The sequence below is a fragment of the Mesocricetus auratus genome, unplaced genomic scaffold, assembly GCF_017639785.1.
Source record: "Mesocricetus auratus isolate SY011 unplaced genomic scaffold, BCM_Maur_2.0 Super-Scaffold_15014, whole genome shotgun sequence".
In the NCBI taxonomy this organism is placed as follows: domain Eukaryota; kingdom Metazoa; phylum Chordata; class Mammalia; order Rodentia; family Cricetidae; genus Mesocricetus; species Mesocricetus auratus.
In genome coordinates this window covers 65,807,133-65,827,316 of record NW_024429186.1, presented here as the reverse complement: position 1 = coordinate 65,827,316, position 20,184 = coordinate 65,807,133, and positions in this window count along the sequence as shown.

Below are 20,184 nucleotides of genomic sequence, written 5' to 3'. Positions count from 1 at the left end.
GAAGTTCACTAATAAAGTGAAATGAGGCCAAATTTGATATAGTATAGTGTCCTCTATTTCAGTACAGACTTCCTTGACTGAATGAATGACCTTCAATGAAAGAGCCCAACAAAGTTTGAAATGCATTTTTAAACCTATTTTTCCCATCCTTCAGCTAGTCAGCTATGCATCAGCAACATATTATTTAAAACTTTACTCCCCTCTCATATAATATACCCTGACTGCAATTTCCCATAATTCCTCTCCTCCTTGTGATCACATAATTTCCTTGCAGCAACTATATAGCATCAAGGCTGTCCATCAGGAGCCACCCTGTACATATCTAACTGTGGCAATAGGCACCATCCAGTCCAAAACTTTACAATGGTTAAGTGTTTGCAACAAAACTAGTTGTTGGTCATGTGATCTATGGTCACTGATTTCCAAAATCAGGAGGTCACTCATTTACCATAACTTCCCTGGTGAAGGCAACTGATGAAAGAAGGAGCACTGCCAAATGAGGTAGTGTGAGTTGAAGGGTCACAAACTCATCCACAAGCCCAGGAAATGTGTTTGGTTAAACAAAATGTAAGAGAAAAGTAAAGAGGAAGCAGATTGGAAATGAGACTTGTAGAGGTTTTACTATTCTAAGTAGCTTCAACTCCAAAGTACAGTCTTCAGAGAGATGACTAGAGTCTATAGCACTCAGAGATAATAAGTCGTTAGCTAGAGTTCAAAAGTGCTGCGTGCATGGACAAAGAGTTCAGAAGATGATCGTAGATGAAAGAAGGTTGAATCAGTTGCCAGAATCCCTTTTCACCACCCTGTGCATTTACAAAGGCTGTTTCTTCTGCCTGGAATATCTTTACAACTACCCATTTGCCTGTCAATGTTCTAAGCCTTTTTCAAGTACCTGCTCAAATCTCAACCGTTCTATGAATCACTGCCTATGAATCATGTCAAATTAATTCTTCCAAACTCTGTGATCCATAGCATTTTATTCTCACCTTGATTATAGCATTTAACGTATTGAATTGTATCTATATTTTCAAAATACGTTTTACCATTGCTCTGTGAACTTCTCAATGGTAGCACCAGTTTTTATTCTCCATAAAAAAACATAGATTGTATGGCCAGTTCTTAACAATGTTTATTAAAAAGAAATAATGAATAAATCAGATTCCAAGAGAACATAAAAGAAGAAATAACTATCATTCAAAGAGGCTGAGTGTATGTTACATAGAAAAATTCAATTCGAATAGACTTTTAAGAGAGAAGATTTCAGACTTTGTAAAAGTCCAGGATTATCTAGCAATAAGTGAATTTGCTATTATTTATTAGTGCATTCTTCTAATTTTTATTCCCTCTCTATAAAGGTTTTAATTATGGAAATACCTGTAAAATTGTAGTACATTGTAGCTGCATGTTTAAAGAAATATTCTACATATGTATACATGTATGGTTTTTTTTTTTGAGACAAAGTCTCATGTAATTCTGAATGATCTTGAACTGGCTGTATAGCCAGGGATGATCTTGAACCTTTGAGCTTTATCCATTTCCCAAGTTCTGGGTATTCAAACCTGTTTCACTACTCCTAGAAATGTACTCTTAACAAGAAAGAGCAACATAAAGTCATTACTCAACATGGGAGTTTTGCTGCAGAACTATGAGCTGTAACCTGGGGAAGCAAAGAGAACAAGCAGGAAATTCATCAGGCAGAGGGTCTACTTGAAGTACTAATAGAGTGGCAGTAGCAGTTCCCTCATAATTCTAAGGAGAAGAAGGGGAAGAGTGCCTTCTTCAGCATAAAGGACAAGGGGCACCATGTTTTACAGACTCTCGATGTTGTTGTTGTTTTAGACTGCTTTCTTCCAATCCAATGAACTACAAATGCCATTTCATAGACAATAGCAAGCTGACAGAAGCTTTTTACCTAAAAAGGGCCATGAGGAGGAAATCTATTTAGGGAATACAAAATGCTGGTGATTCAGTGGAAGTCTGACTAAAATGAAAAAGCATTTGAAATAGAAACCACATAAGAGATTCACTATTCAATGTAGGAAATGTATTTAAGGACCAGGGAGATGATTAAATGAATATAGACTTGATGTGGTGATCTGATAACCTGAGCAAAAATCTGATAACCAGATAATCTGAATTAGATTTCGGATACACACACACACATGCACACACAAACACACACACACACACACAAATAAAAGGAAGAAGGAAAAAACTGACTCTACAAATTGTTCTTCTGGCCTCCATATGTGTGTCATGGCCTTATCACCCAGTCTACACACACCAACACCACCACAGCAACTATAGTAGACTTCTTATAATAATCAAGAGATTGACCTTGGGAGACAAGAATATATATATATATATATATATATATGTGTGTGTGTGTGTGTGTGTGTGTGTGTGTGTGTATTATAATAAGAAAGATAAAATAACTTGATTTTACCAATGCACATTATTTTAGGAAGATATTTGTTGTGGTGAAGACTATTGAAATAGAACATAAAACAGATCCAAAAGGCAAAGATCTGTTAGGTATTTATTACAAATGTAGGTTATATCAATGAGTTGGTTTAGAATTATGCAAGCAAAGCAAATGAAATAGAATCAGAGACATATATGACAGTGGGCAGCAGGGGATGTCCTCATTTCCTTGCTTGTTCGCTTATATGACAAGCTTTCTCAAATACCATGTACCAAGTTCTTGGCTTGGTACTAAGAATTCAACAGTGAACAAATAAATATCCATGCCCAGCACATATGGCTTTGTATAAAATAATTAGTGTTTAAAAGTTAATACTAAAAGAAAAATGTAGGCTACTGTATACAACTTCATAGTTGTAGAGAACACTGTGAAGACACATATCCCTAGCTCTTTAAGTAGCCACAGCTTATGAATTTATGCTGAAACCTGAAGAATGAGTGGAAAAAAATCAGTCTGAATCATGCACAGAAAGAAAATTTTGCACAAGGAGAGCTATGTTTAGGGGAGGTTTTACTGTAGTGAATGACAGAATTGAAAGCTAAGCAAAGTAAGGGAATCAAGAATGCAATGGAAGAATGTTATTCAAGAAATATAACTGTTCAAACAGATGGTTTCTTCAGATCAATATGGAATCAAAGCAGAATTTCATTTTTCCTTCTTTCATTGAGTTATAATTTACATACAAGACAACCACGGATATTGGGTATAATTAGAATAATTTGGAAAACTGTTCTGTCTTATAACCATCACTACATCCAAGGTATAAATATTTCCACTGTCCCAGAAAGTTCCTTCATGTCTCATTCAGATTAATGTCTCAATGAAATCATTCTGTTTTTAATCACCATAATTTCATTAAGTGTGTTCTAGAATTTTATATTAACAGAAACAGACACTATATTTATTCTTTTTGTCTAACTTCTTTAATTTTTGGAACTTGTTTATGTGTGATGTACATCAGTAGTTTGCTGCATTTTAGTGATGACAACACAGAAACACCTTTACTTGCAAAGGGACTACATTCAGATTATAGCATAAATGTAAAATGTTGTGATGAGCATACAATTAATATACTTAATATATTGAACATCTTAGCTTAGTGATAAAGTATATTCTAGAATCCCAGCATAATAGTCCCTGGAAGTGTCAGTCAGAATATTGTAGAGTTCATGATCAGCCGGACCTACTTAGCAAGACAAATTGTCAACCCCAATGCCACAATGAAATCAAGTATATTGTACATTGTTGCTACTCTGTTTTCACAATATATGGCTAACTGGAGACTGAGGTTCACTCTATTATCATGTAATATGCTTGCACAGTGCTAGCCTTGGGAAAATCAGAATTCAGACTTTCAACTCTTGCTTCTTCTGTTTATCATTTTCATATCATTGTAAGACCAAAATCATTAAATTATCATGATTAAAGTAGAGGATCATCTGCATTTTTATTATATGCTATGTATGTCTTTTATTCTTTACTTACTCATCTGTTGATAACTATTCAGATTTTCTTTCTTGAACAAGTTTTATGTATACAAATTGTACTTATCCTAGAACTATTAGACATGTGATAGGGGTATATTTTGTACTACAAGAAACTTCCGATCTATTTTTTAAGTGTTGGTTATCACTTTATTTTTCCAACATTGGACTTCCAGTTGCACTAAATCCTTCCTACAAGTAGGTGTTTTTATTTTATTTGAGTAATTCTAGATGATTAAGTTTTGATTTTCATGCAATATCATCATAGCTAATTATGTAATCATTACTTCATATCCTTACTATGTATGTGATGAAGAGACTATTCAAGAATGTTAAGCACAAAGTTGAAAATATTTAAAAATGAAAAGCCAAGAATAATATTTGAGAGAGGAGTTCAAATACGAATGAGAAAACAAAAAGGATATACCAAGATTTATAAGGTCTTTGGGGAATGTTGGATCAGTAACTGGCTTATTTTTCAAATCATCTTGGGATGTAGACACAGTCTCACTTCATTGTTGATAATATACCTTTGAGAACATTCAGTATTTTTAACTATGCATCATTCTTTCCTGACTTGGAATCTACCAATAATTTTTTATTTCTTCTAAAGATTACTGTTCTCCTATTTTTAATAGGTACCATGGTGTTCAGATAGATTCAAAGTAATACATGTAAAAATAAGCAACAAAAAGGAGACTACCTAAATTCAGTAAATAAAGTAAAATTAAGTCTCTTTTCTGGGTCAAAACAGCTTGCTTATAAAGGCATACAAAACATGGCCTGGGCTGAGTTGTAAAGTTCTTGCAACAAAAGCATGAGGACTAGGATTTGAACATCCAGGTATAGTACAGTGCACCTACAAGAGCATCAGTGGTAAAACAAAAACAGGAGTCTCCTTGGGACTTGCTAGCCACTCATACAAAAGTGTTACTCTCCACCCTGTCTCCAAATTTTAAGGGAGAAAACATTCGAAGAAGAAATAAAATAAGAACCTTTGGCCTTCACATTCACAAGCATACAAATGTACACATGCAAGTGTGTATACACTCATACACACACACACACACACACCCTGTATGTGCCACATGCACACAAAATCATAGAATGAATATATAAAAATGTGTTTGATGTTTAATATGAGCTATGATAGTTACAAATATTTGGTAAATGGATGACCTTCATTGCAAAGGCAAAACATTCAAGATGGTAATCTTAGATTTTAATAGCATCTGTATTTTGCACTTAAAATAGCTATTATAGTAAATACATGAATATTTGTCGAGAGCATGTGCCCAAAGAAGGTTTGAATTTTTTAATTCTCTTGTAGGGTTTTAATAGCAATGTAATTTTAGGTAATATAATTCACAACTAGTAGATGCTTGTAAAAGACAAGGTATAGTCTTGTCTTTGTTAGAGCTGACTTTTCTGGACATGTTGGGCTGACTCAGCTTCTTATCTCCAGCCCATGCCACAGCCACTCCCCTAGTGTTAGCTGTGTCCCTTTCAGCTCCACTATGACAGCAAGAAAGGAAAGTTTCAGGAGGACAATGTTCAACTGCTTTCTCATTCCTTCTGTCTGTTGCAAAGATACTTCTTTAAGTCAAATGAATAAAGAAGAGAATTGTAGTCCGTATTTTAGGATTCTTAAAGGTTTCTCTGTTTCTGACAGTTTGGCTTTCTTTTGTCATTTTCTCACTTAAATGTTGTAAACTCAGAAAGTGTGAAGCTGAGATACTTTATGTAGTGTTACACATGCCATAAGACAATATTATTTTACCATGTCAAAGTTGTTTTCACCATTTGGAGCACATCTATCATCAAAACTCAATTAAATGGAGTCTCTCTATCTTCAACTAAAACAAACTGTTTACTTAGATTTTCTCAGTGTTTACTTCACGAGAGGTAAACGACCCAAATAGTGCAGTAACATAGGTGTCTGGGGATATATCAGGGGTCAAATAATTTAACCTAAAGAAGCAGGCCATTGAGGGGGCTGCAATAGGAGACATCCTTTCTCTTTGCCAAGTAAATAGCAGCATTATAATGTTATTCATACCTCACTGGTGTCTGAACAATTCCTCTATTCAACCTGAAAGGGATAGATGCTCTTTGTTGCAAAGTATTAAATTTGTCCATTGTGCTTGGAGTGTAGGCAGTTTTAAAGGGTGAAACAGGATTGGATAAGGTTTCTTTGTGGAGAAAGAGTTTTGAAACAGTGCAGCAGAAAACCTTCCTGCCTTACTTATTCTGAAAAAAAAACCACCCACTTTACTTTAACACTTCAGATCAAAAGTCAAATTTATTAGATTATTACTTGACAAAATGTGTACTTCAAGGGGTTTTGCAATAGGTAGGCAAGTAACAAGCAGAAATTTTGACAACAACTTAATTTTATTTGAAAATTTGTAGCTTCAAAATCCTCCCATGGTATTTATAATTTAAAGGTGCATTAAAAGCTGGTATGAACAAATTATAGTAGTTGCAGTTGCTTAGGGGCTCACATTCCATGATGTTATTTAGAAGTGGTGCAAATTAAATGTCTATTAAACTCAGGAATCACATCTTAACCTCAGCAGTGTCATGATTATATAGAGAACAGTTCTGGAAGATATCAGAGGTGCATTTGAATTTCATCTAGAATTGTGTTTATGGTTAATGTCATTTAGCGGGGAAAGACCTGGAAGTTCCGAGTGGAGCTGAAGGACAGAGGTCCCCCAGAAAAAAAGAAATAGCCTCCATTAATACATTCTTTCTCTAGTTTTGTAGCTGTGATATTGTCAATGTCTCTGTGTTTCCAGTAATGCTTGGATGGAGTTTAGTAACTGTGTAAGTGGTGTACTTTTTGTTTTTCATGACTGAACAGAAATGAGATAACCCTTCAGAATGTCATAATTTCTTCTCTTTCAACCTCATCTTACTAATACATTTGTGAAAATTTACTTACTACAAGGAAAATCTTTTTGAAAAGAGTGTTATAGAGTTCATAATTATTTACATTGAGCAGCATGTTTGGCCGTGTGTACAGATTTCAAGTTCAAAAGGGAAAACAAAAACAAAAGCAAAGACTATATGGTTTCTGCTAACCAACCCACCCCCCCAAAAAAGAAAAGAAAAAATCCCATTGTGTTTTGGTGCCACCTTGTCACCTGCTAACCAGGAAAGCTTCTGTGTATACCTTCCTTCCTCCCTCATATTGCTACCATGTTACCAACCTGCCAAGGGCTCTGTGGTTTCCATCAAGGCCTTGCTCACAAAGTGTCCCCAGAACAGAATCCATAACCTGCCTTGTTGTTCATACCCCTTGACAAACCTCACTAGCCTCCCACCGCCTCTTTTCTGAGTTAATTGTGTGCAGCTCCTTCACACCCCCGACCAAGACTCCCTCTGAGTTGTATTCTTAGCAAATCCCCATATGCATCAGAATGTTTTGAGACTTCTCTGCGTCATCATAGTCCTTTTCTTGGTTTGGGTTCCTTCTCGGATTATCGTGTCCATTTACCTTTCACCCCCTGTTTGGGGACAAGAAATTTTTTCTGGTCAGTCACTGGATAAATGCCACTAGGTGGAATCCCAGTAGGAAGGCATTTTGATGGGAAACTCCTTGTGTTCATGGAAATTTTGAATCCTTTTAAATATGTTTTAATGCCAGGCTTTGTTTGCTGAATCGCCTCAAGTGCTTTAGTGCTTCTCCTAGTTCTTACATATTCTTTTAGGTGAAAACAAAAATTGAAGTGTTTGTTTTTTTCCAATGTAATTGACATGAAATAAACTTAAGTGTAAATTAGTTAAAGTACCCACAAATCTGTAAAAAGTCATGGTGAATATAGGATTATAATTCCATCCTGCCTTTTGATATCATCAAAGTTCAATGCTGAGGTCTGCTGATAATGCAAGAAGGAACTTAAACAAACTTCTGTTAACTTCGTAGACTTTGATGGGTATATGCCATTTTACAACAATCTTTAAATTATAATTTTTCCTAACTGGTATATTTAAATTATGCATTCTGGGAAAGAACATTTTACAAGTAATTTTTAAGAGTAGTTTTGGAAAAAATACAGATGGTTGGGGGTATGAATAAATATTAGGTAATACAGAGACACAAGAAGGGAAAAAATTGACTAAAATAATTTTCAGAAAGTTTTTTTCACTTTTTTGTTCACAGCAGTTCCTGTGGGGTAAAAGCATCAGGATACACTAAGACAAAGTTCTCAGCACAAAGATTTATTTGCCCGTTAGGAACGAAGGATACGGAATAAGTGACAAAGACAGGAGACAGGATGAGGGAGAAACAAAAGGAATGAGGAGAGGGGGGAGGGATATTTGAACAGTTATTTACATTTTCTTATGATGAGAGCAAAAACAAGAAAAATTATGTATTGGCCTCATGATCACTTAGGAAAACTTCAAGTAAGTTGTCAGAATGAAGAGACTGACTATTCTTTTTGTTTGTTTGTTTTCCTTAAATTTTACTGGTTCTCTGTGAATTTTACATTCATTCCAATCCAACTTATCTCCTGTCCCCTTACATCTACCTTCTGTTATTGAAAACTCTCCTGCAAAACAAAAACAAATTAAAATGAAAACCCAAAACCAAACAAAAAAAAATGAGAGAGTTAGAGATATAGATGATGGGGGAGGTCCTGTATATGGGCTTATCTTACTGGTTGTTGAATAAAGCACTGTTGACCAATAGGGAGGCAAGATAGGCGGGACTAGGAATAGAGATAGATTCTGGGAAGAGAGACACTGACAGACACTGTAGGCCGCCAGAGGAGTAAGAGGTCGGGACCCTTATCTCTGGTAAGAGAAATACTTAGATTAACAATTATAGGTTAAATACTTAAGTTAGAGCAAGCCAGTAAGAAACAAAGCAAATGGCCAACAGTTTCATAATTAATATAGTGTCTTGTGTGCTATTTTGGGGCTGAAACTGTAGCAGGGCCTAGGCAGTTGGCAGGGAAATTTTCATGAGAGAGAGAGAGAGAGAGAGAGAGAGAGAGAGAGAGAGAGAGAGAGAGAGAGAGAGAGAATCTTGTAGTGAAGCTATAGTGTGGTGCTTTGATTCACACAGGTTAACCCTTTAGTCCATACATCAATACTCGCAAGTGTTCCTTGCCAGGAGTCATGGGTCTGCTTTCAGGCTTCTGTTTTCCACTATACAACCCATAATGGGCTTGCTCTCACTGGAGTTCCTGTTAGATATCCTGCTGTTGTCTTGTGTTATGGAGATCCTGCTGTTTTGCACTGTAGGTTCCTCCTCTTAACCCTGCTCTTACAGTTCATAGATTCAGTGGATATTGGGCTGGACCAACTCATAGCTCTGGTGGTAGCTGAGTTGATCAGCCCCATCAGATTTCCCTCATTTTTACTACCCAGGCTAGCTCACTAGCCCAGTTCAGCCTACAGCAAGAAAAGGGTCAATTCTCCTGTTCTCAGGTCCTCAGAGAACCACACACACACACACACACACACACACACACCACCAGAACCAACTCTACTACAAGAAAGCTGCAGGGCACTTTCTCCCTATTGCTGTAGGGGGCATATAACTGTGTGTGTGTAGAGGGGGGGAATCAGCTCTCCTGCTCTCCTGCCCTCAGGGTTGGCTCACCTCAACCCCCACCCATACACATACACAACAATGTCAGCTCTAGTGTGCTGACCAGGTAAGGTTCAGGGCTCACTCTCCTGAGTGCTACAGCTGTTAATGGGCAGGGCAAGTTCTCTCACTCTCCTCACTTCAGGGCCTGCTCTCTCACCTGAATCTGCTACTCTTAGTGTATAGGAAACCAGGAAACAGTTGTGATGATGGCTGGCCCAGCAAACAGTTGTACACAAGGCAACGGGGTATAAGCATGTATTCTTGAGTTTGTATGGTTGGGAAGGAAAGATACACAAAGCCAAAGAGTGCCTTTTAACAGAACTGAAATATAAAATGTTTCATGGGCTGAATTTAGGGAAAAGGGACCAGTCAAAGAAACACACTGTGAGCAGAGCCAAAGGAACACACTTTGGCCCTGCAACCAGAACCTAAGAAATGTACCCTGACCCTAAAACCAGTGCCAACGGAACACACTTTGTCCCTGGAATCAGAGTCAGTGAAAGAAATGCACCCTGACCCTATAATTGGAGCCAAAAGGATAAAAAGGACCAGAGAAAGAAACACACTTTGGCCCTGAAACCAGAGCCAAATCTGACCCTAATCCTGTGTAAAAAAGTAACCAATCCCGGAGCAGAGCTCTAGCCAATCTGAGCTCAGCACTGAAATAGGACCAACCCCTACTCTGGAAAACTTCCCCACCCCGCAAGAATCCCTATTTAAACCCTGTGTATGTTCAGCTTGGCTGGTTCAGCTGCCTTCCAATAAGCCCCTTCGGATGAGCTTTGGGTGAAGATATTCTTTTGTGGCGACACAGCAGAGGCGACCCTGGGCAGAGCAGAGCAGAGCAGAGCAAGCAGGGCTATAACACTTGCTGGGGAAACCTTCCTAGGCAGAGCAGAGTTGTTACACTCTGCTCCCTGCTCTCCGCTCTCCAAGAGCAGAGCTGAACTATAGAAACTTTGCCCGAGAAACCTCCTGCTAAGCAAAACTGCTAGGTGAACATCCCCAGCTGGAAGACCCTGTCCTGCCGGAGCGGAGCTGATACTCTGAGGCAAGGCTGTAAGCTGCTAAGCTTACTGCAACCTGTGGTGGTCCTTGGCTCCCAAGCTCCAGGATACCTTTCCATCTGAGCTGTGTAACACTCAGTATCCTTAGCTCCCGAGCTCCAGGATACCTTTCCACCTAAGCTGTGTAACACTCAGTATTCTGTGACTCCTGAGTGCCAGAATACCTGACCCACTCCTGTTACATCCTGTCCCGACCCATCCTGAAACGCTTACACTAACTATTTATGAAACTATAAAAGGGAAAATACACATTAATATATCCTACTGCTGAGTGGCAAATTTGAAACATCTTACAAGCTTTCAAAGATTGTGTGTGTGTGTGTGTGTGTGTGAATGTGTGTGTGTATGCCAAAGTTTAAGCCAGCTTAGAGAGAAAGAAAGAAAATCAGAACAAAGTAAAAAATGTTACATGTCTATAATGTTATTTAGAATAGAATAGATAAAATAAATAAATTGCTCAATAATAGAAAATACTAAATGACTTAATTACATACTTGAAAAATGGAATTTTAGACAGTGTCAAATAACATCAAATTTTATATGTGTGCATGTTGTAGAGGAGAAATTTTAAATTGTAAAATAGTATGATGAACTGATATTTTGTAAAACATGTTTTTATATCGAAGGTTTATATTTGAAAAAAGATCAAAATATTGAAAGCAGCCTTTGGTGTAAAATAAAATACACTAAGATAAAACAAAAACTAACACACCAAATTAAGACAAACCAAACAAACAGAAGGAAAAGAGCTGAAGAAAAAGCACAAGAAACAGAGACCCACTTATTAGCATAGTCAGGAATCCCATAAAAACACTAAGCTGGAAGGCATAAGAAATATGCAAAGGACCTACTGCAAACACTGAGCATACTTCAGTCTCTGTGATTTTATTCACATGTGCTTTGAACAAATGTGATTGTGAGGACCTTGTTTTCTTGATATCCACCCCTCCTGGGTCTTATACTCCTACTGTCTCCTCCTCTGCTGGCTTTCTTGATCCCTGAGGGGTGGGGTATGATGAATAAATCCCAGGTAGGTCTCTGTGTTCCAAGGTCTCTCACTGCATGATGTCTGTCTGTGGGTCTCTATTCTGGTTCTCACTTTTCACAGGAAGATGCTCTTCTGATGGTGGTTGAGCAGGACTCCAATCATGTGGTCATCCTGACGAAAACTAAGCAAAGGAATGTTAGAGTTAACTGGCATTTCAAACCAACAGACCTGACAGATATCTACAGAGCTTTTCACCCAAACACAAAAAAATACACTATCTTCTCAACACCTCATGGAACTTTCTTCAAAATTGACCACATATTTGGTTATAAAGCAAGTCTCAACAGATACAAGGAAAATAAAATAGCTCCCTGCATCCTATCAGACCACCATGGATTAAAGCTGGATATCAATAGCACTACAAACAACAGAAATCTTACAAACTCATGGAAACAGAATAACCATTGATTAAAAAAATGGGTCAAGACAGAAATGTAGAAATTAAAAACTTTCTAATACTGAATAAAAATGAATATATAAAACTACCCAAACTTATGGGTAACAATGAAGGATGTCCTAAGAAAAAATTCATAGCACAAAAAGTCTACATTTAAAAATGGAATTATTTAATTCTAGTAATTTAACATAATGCCTGAAATCTCTAGAACAAAAAGAAGAAATCACATTTAAAAAAGAAATAGAATACAAGACATAATCAAACTCGGGGCTGAAGCCAATAAAATACAAACAAACAAGCAAACAAGCAAAAAGATACAAAGAATTCATGAAACAAGAGTGACTATTTGAGAAAATCAGTAGGATTGTCAAACTCTTACCAAATTAACTAAAAGGCAGGGAGAATTTCCAAATTTAAAAAAAATAGAGATGCAAAGGAGGACATAACAACAGACACCCAGGGAATCACAAGGATATTCTTTAAAAACCTGTACTCCATCAGATTGGAAAACCTAAACGATGGACAATTGTCTTAATACAAGCCACTTAACAGAATTAAATCAAGGTCAGATAAGCCATTTAAACAGATTTATAGCCCCTAAGGAAATAGAGGCAGCAATTAAAAGTAAAAAAAAAGAAAAGAAAAAAAGAAAATGTAAAGAAAAAAAATCCCAGGACCAGATTGTTTGATCACAGAATTCTACCAGATTGTGAAAGAAGAGTTAACGCCAATACTCCTCTAATTATTCTCAAAATAGAAATGGAAGTGATATCATCCAATTCATTTCATGAGGCCACAGTTGCCCTGATACCCTAACCATATAAACACCCAACGAAGAAAGAGAATTAAAAACCAGTTTTCCATATGGATATATGTGCAAAAATTCTCAATAAAATACTTGCAAACCAAATTCAAGAATATTTTAAAACGATCATCCACCATGATTAACTGGCCTTTATCCCACTTAATAAGGATATTTTACCTTGAGATTTGTTGATTCTCCTGACACATGAGGATTACCCCAACAACTAAGGAAGTTTTCCTGAAAACACACCTGTTCCATGGTGTAATTAATGCTTATTCACTGAATATTAATGTAAAGATTTCACAACTCATATTTCAGTAGGAAACTATTCCAACAACTTAATTATAACATATGAAATAATAGGCAATTCTGAATTATTAAAAAAGTAAATTATGGGACCATTTTAAGACTATGCTACAATATGTTATTAGTTCATCTGTAGAATTCAATTTAGGTTCAAGATAAAAGACGGATTTAGAAATTGACTTATAAAAATTAATAAAGATACAGGCATCGTGATACAATTCTTAATTCTAACCGCCAAAGAAGTTGAGGCAGGTCAATCAGGAGTCCAAGGCCAGTCTGACTACATTGGGTGTTCAGGAAGCTGAAAAGACTTTCTCAAAAAAAAAAAAAAAGAGGAAAGTAAAAACTCTAAAAATTAAAATGGGCAAAGTATAAGTGAAAAAATTATTTAAATTACCACATCAATTGTTTGTGTAGACACTGTCAGATTATTAAAGAGAGCTTGGGAATAAATTTTTTCTTAAATACATTTATTTTACAGTTTTATTTACATTTCCTTGCCTGGCAACCCTTTCATCATAGATCTGTGAGAGACACTGTTTTTGATGTAACAACAACAACAACAAAAAAAGCAAAGCTGTTATTTTCCATTACAAACAAAAGAATATACTCAATTGCTTTTTGAAATTTGATCACTAAAAGGAAACCAATTAAAGATACCTTGCCTGCATGTAGAAAGATAACTTTATATAATCTTAAATATATGTATATATATCCTATAGATATTAATATATGTTAAGAACTATACAAATTTATATATGATGTGTACATAAAGATATGCATATATAGAGCTATATATTTTTATGGTTTAACATTAGATACCCATCACTTTTTCTTTCCTGAAAAAATTGTGCATTGTAAAAATGCATTGTTTGAACATAAGTAAAACAGAACGTACACAGTGCTCTGAAAAAAAAATCCCTTATCCTAAGACAAACAGTTCAAATGTCTGTTGTGAACAATGCCACGGTAAAACTATCAAGCTATAGAAACTGTCCATCACCCTGACAGTATAGAAAATTTACTTGTTAGGATGCATATTTACAAAATACAAAAATAGCACAGTCTCGCAACCTTCTCTGAGTATCAGAGAGAAAGAAGTAGGTTTCCGTACCATGTGAGCAACTACATATTCTAAGCTCACGGGCCTTACCTTTCTCTAACACGATGGTGTAGTGAGAGTGCTGGCCACATTGCTTTGCATAAAAGACAAAGCAAAGGCAGTGCTGATAATAGTCCTGAGTATCAACATTTATTAACAGCAAGCTTTGAGGCAGGCCATGGCTTTGATTCACTATTCAAAGTGCTTTGTTTTCTGTTGTGAATAACTGAAGTAATAAATACAGCATTCGTGTTAACTCTGAGCTCTGTGCTTCCTTATAGCTTGGTTGCAAAAGCGTGTCAACTACGAGTGCACTACACTCATATGTGTTTGCTAACTTGGTTCAATGGATGGTGCTGCCGGGAATGATCACTTTGAATTGAAATATGTTTAACTGCAGTCAAAGTTTTAAAACAGAAGTGTTTTTTAGGCAAGGTGAACACATGACAACATTAATTCCATAGTTGTAAATTTCTTAAGTTAATAGTTGTATGTTAAAACAGTATAAGCACAAGCCAAACTTTAGTATTTTTGCATTAAACATGAACCAGGTTACTGAATAATTTTGACATATGACATCTCATTTCAAAAATTATTTTCCATAGGCAGTTATTTATACTCTGAAGCATTTTAATTTCTTGAATTAAAGGATGCGATGTAGGTAAAGCTATTCCTATATTTTCAAGTTCTCTTTTGATTGGTAAGGGACAGTGCTGGCCCATCTGTTTTGCAGCAAAGAAAGCCCCAAACCATCTGTGTGGAGCCACATGCCAGCTAAAACACAGGGATATGCACAGTTTTTTTGTTATGAAAAATTTTGCAGAATTTTTTTCTGTATTAGTGTGAATAAATTAGCAACAACTAAATTAAAGAAATCTTTGGAGAACATATTAACTTTCTAGTGCCTACAGTAAATTAGATCTATTTAGAATTTATGGAACTGGTGTTGCCCCATATGAATTTTTCCTTACTGTTTTGAATTTAATATGAAAAATTCATCACTGTCTACAGAGTAAACAGCTTCATTGTTAGTAATGTAAGTTGATTTTTGTAAAATTGTTTTTCATTGAGCAATATTTTAGTATTGAAACGTAAATAATTGTTGGGTGGGCGTTCATAATAATATAGGTAAAATCCACATACATTACACTATTTGCATAGCACCTAGTAAATGCAACAGCATTATGGCATATTTTGAAAAACTTTTGTTTCTCCATTTGCTTCTGTAGTAATTCTTGTAATTATGTTCAGATTTTGCCAGAATGATTTGATATATAAATTACTTGGTATATAAATCAATTGCTCTCTCTTCCTGGGTAAATAATAATATTGAGTGACAAATCATCTTTCATAATTATGTGACTACGGACAATTAAACTAACATATTTAAATAATTTCTAGATTGAAAATATTTTATATAGTAGTCAATAATGGGCTTTTTGCAAACATAGAGTTAGCTATCTGAACCCGTTTACCCTAAAATCAGAGAAATGTATACAGGGAAGTCATCTCTCTAGACATTAGAAATATCAAATTTCCTGATCCTCTAGTAGGTCTTTTTATCTTCAGTCTACATCAGTTTTTGTTTGATTTCTGTTTGATGAGTTAGGAAATAACAAACAGAAGAGCTATGTGAATGCTTATTAGCTCCTAAATCAGAGTGAGTATTGAAGAAATATGTCACTCTCCGAGGGAGACCTTTTCTGCTACGTTTTACATTGGTGTTGAAAATGCTTATTATCTGTTTTAAAAACATTAAAAGCTTTAAATTCAAGCGGCTCATTTTTCATTTTGTTAATTGCATAACATACTAATGCTGTACTAGGTTGTTTTTTTTCAGTGGTATAATGATGCAACAATATTTACATACCAACTCTGGTTTTCCTTTAATGGTTTCTATAACAAGATCATAATTTCCTTTAGTGTAATCACTGGCAGATTTATTTGGCGTCCCAGCTTCCCTCTGCTCTGGTGTTGGGGCCTGGGAGAGAGTGCATATTACTGCCTTTGTCTGTACCCTTAAGAATACTTTGCTCAGTGTGGTTGCTGAAGCTGCATGTTATACTCTTACCCATAGTCATGTTTAGAAAGCTTCTAGAATTCTATCAGTAAAAATCAATTGATTCCTCTAAATTCCTCCCCAAGGAATTGACAAATTGGCTTAGCCACCACAATTTACTATAGAGCTTTGACTTTAGTGGGTGGTGGGTGGAAAGTATCACTGAACTGTTTCAAAGACTTTATAACATGATTTCTTAAAAGGGCGAGTGTGCTGTTAAAGGTGTAGGGTTTTATTTGTTTCTGCTTTGCTTTGTTTTTACCCAAAGCACTATTAATCTAAATGTTGATGCTAAAAACTGTGGTTCTCACACAGAATTCTCCACCCATATCTGAGACGTCCTGGTGAACTGCCCAGCTTCTACCAGAGTCAAAACAGACTCTGAGCTCCCTACATGTCACACAGCTCCATGAGTTCATATTCTGAGTTGTTCATTTCCCTACACAAAACATTGATAAGGTGTTAGGTAGGACTCGTCTAGCTACTTTGCTCAACATGCCTTGGGAGCAGATGAAAACATTGTAATACAGCATTCCAAATTTAGCCCCATTTGTCCTGCATAGAGAAACAAGATTAAAAGCAAAAACAACAACAAAAATCCCTCAAGCTGTCTCCTAAATGGAGCCATTTTTAGAAGGAAAAAATACTGTTAATCGGACCACTATGTGTCTGTGTGGCTTTTTCTTCGTATAACATTGCATGAGATAACTTTACAACACTCTCACTACATTTCAGAGATAACTTGTTCAGCGTCTAAATTCTTTTCAGTCAAGAAGCTAGTGACCTGCTCTAAACCACAGCAACAGGGGAGTTTTGAAAAGAAAAGCTGTACATGACAAGTCTGGGCAAAGCTGTGATTGGCACACAGACCCTGGTTCATTTATAAGGTTAACCAATCTGAACTTAACACGAAGGGTACACAGAAAAGATGCACAAAAATGGGTCCTTAATGTTCTGAGGACATATGTCTGTGTGTCCAGAGTGGACAGCCAGCCACTGGAGAGCTCATACAGGTTTGAAAGCAATTTAGCTCTTGGACCACACCTCTTCCTGAGGTAAAGGTTGAGGCTTGACTCAAAGCTACAGTATCATCTTGTTAGAAATCCCTTGCACATTAAAAGCCAGCATAATTATTCTTTGTAAACAGTAAATGAAAAGCATTTGCCATTTTATTAAAATGTCCTTAAATAATTTAAACTCAATGTGGAATTATTAAAATTAACACTAGAAACAAAATAAACACTTAACTTTCTAGTACACCACAATTAAAAGCTATATTCTAAATGACAAGCAATTAGTTTTCTCTTTAAATGAGACTGTTATCCAGATACTGTGGGTAGCTTCATTACAGCTAGTCTTCAAAAAGGCCATTTGGTTTTGAGGAGTTTTCTTTTTTTTCTGCCTTTAATCTGCTCAGAAAGTGTCAAACTCCACTACTCCAATACCTGCATAGTCAAGACTTTCTATCTGTTAGTGTATGTCTGCTTATTAAAGTCTTCAAGACACTCTAGACTTAGGCAAACACTGTCCAAATGTACCATATTTAGCTTCAAGCTCAAAATCTCCCGAGCTGTCAGTTTAGGTGTTAAAGAGACCATTTGTAAAGCTTGGCTGGGAATTGCCATTATTGACTGGAATGTGTGTTTATCATTACATTCGATGATGAAAGTGGAGCGTGTAGCATATGAGTAAATGTCAGCAGATGTTTCTTCTAAGTGGCCTGGTTTCAACCTCCTGTTGTTTGTCTTGAATACAAATATTAAAAAAGGGAAAAAGGCAGAATTTTTATGACATAAGTGCAAGGGTAGTTAGATTTTCTTTTGCAAAACAACAAAAATAATGGCTAGAATATCAGACTGATAGCATAAAGGAGAATTAAGAGTTAGTTGGCTGTACTCAGAAGAGGGTTTCTAAACAGCTCTAGCAAAAAGAGAGACTGTGTCTCCTAATGTGTGTTCAGTGCAAGATCAAATCCCATGGAAGCTTGTGTTTGGCAGCTTTTATGAAAGCTTTTCTTTTTTCCCACTAATCATTGAGCTTGATTATTGCCTGAAGAACATTTATCATGGGTAAGGGTCTTAAAGCTCCTTACCAGTCTTTAAGTACATAGGATAGAGACAGGCATTAGTAATGGGAGCTTTGCTACTCCCACTTCTTGCTTTGAAAGGTGGTTGTTAAGAACAGAAGGCATATTTTACAAACTATAGGGAGGGCAGGTACCGAAAGTTCAGTGACTGTATTATAAATAAAATAGATATTTTAAATGGAAAGACCCAGTCTTTGTTCATTCTACAACAATTTGTGAGGATGTAATATATTTAGTTTATCCTATGGTACTTGGGGGTTGTAAATATTTGGATGTCATTTGAAGAGGTGTAAAATGACTAAAGACAAATCCTGCAAGGGCCTTCAAAAGAAGGAATGTAACTTTTAAAATCAGCGCTCAGCATAAATTCCAAACGTAATTGGTCTAAAATACTTCAAAGAAAATTTCAAATACACTGTATCTCCAGATTATTTGGAATTTGTCACCATTTTCACTTATATAAATGATAACAACTTTTGTTTCAGACTCTAAGTGCACTATTGGCTAATCAAGTCTTTCAAAGACAGGACTAACAAAGCCCCTGGAGTCATGAATAAAGCATGTTTTAGGCTTCACAAGGGCAACACACCATCCCAGCTTGCTCTTTGGTAGCAGGCTTGCTTGTACATACTTTGGGTTGTGGGCATTGATATTGCATGCACAATTAGATATTTTCTTTTATTTTTTTAAGTGTAAATGCCTAATTGCTTGTGTAATTATATAATAAGCAGAAACCTACTGCCTGTAAAATAGAAAACTAGGATTGAATGTAAATTAAAACCATTAGTGTAATTTTTTAAATTCTATGTCAATAAGTGGTATATGTTTCCAGTATGTGATTCTGCTGTGTTATTGATTGAACAGTTACCCTTGAAAATAAGACATATTCACATATGATGTTTAATTATTCCTAAGACAGAGAACATTGTGACAGTGATGCTAATCAAAATGACAAACATAATATTTAACAATGAAGCCTTTATTTTTTAAAAAGGAATAAAGTACTGTGTTTACTGAGACATCCTGGTGGTATAATGTAATGTTTATTTTAATAACCTCACTGGAATTCAATATTGAAGCTAAATCTGCTTTCCCAATAATTGGCAAGTATCTACAGTTTATCTTGATTCAGAAATGGAAAACTGACCCTTACCTGTCACAGTATTAAAACATATCTCAACCATTGCTCCTTTTCCACCAGACACCCTGCATACCCTCTTTCAATCACAAATGTGCATGAAGTCCCTTTTCTAAATAAACTTTACATTGTCAGGTGACAAGCACCTCCTTTCATATCATTCATATTTTTTTCTAAGTTTACTCAGTTTTTGTCCTTGTTTGTCCTTTCTAAGTACACACACACACACACACACACACACACTCACACACACACACGGCTGTGACACCCGAACACCTGGTTTCTACCTGTGCTTCTCCTCATCTATAAAGAGACTTAATGTACAAAACATAAAATGCTTATAACTCTAATCAACTACATTTAACTATGATCAAAATTATGCTCTGATGATGTAAAACATGGAAAATGAATTATGAACTATATGATTAGTTCTTTGGATGATTAGAATATGAAGAGACCTGAGAAATTATGGGATTTGGCTACACACCATTTGTCACATTAAGAAATGGGACATAGAGAGAGTAAAGACAAATAAGTCCTTTAGATGCTGTCTCCTGGTCGACCAGCCATGGGTTTCCCACTTCATCTTTCAGCATTAT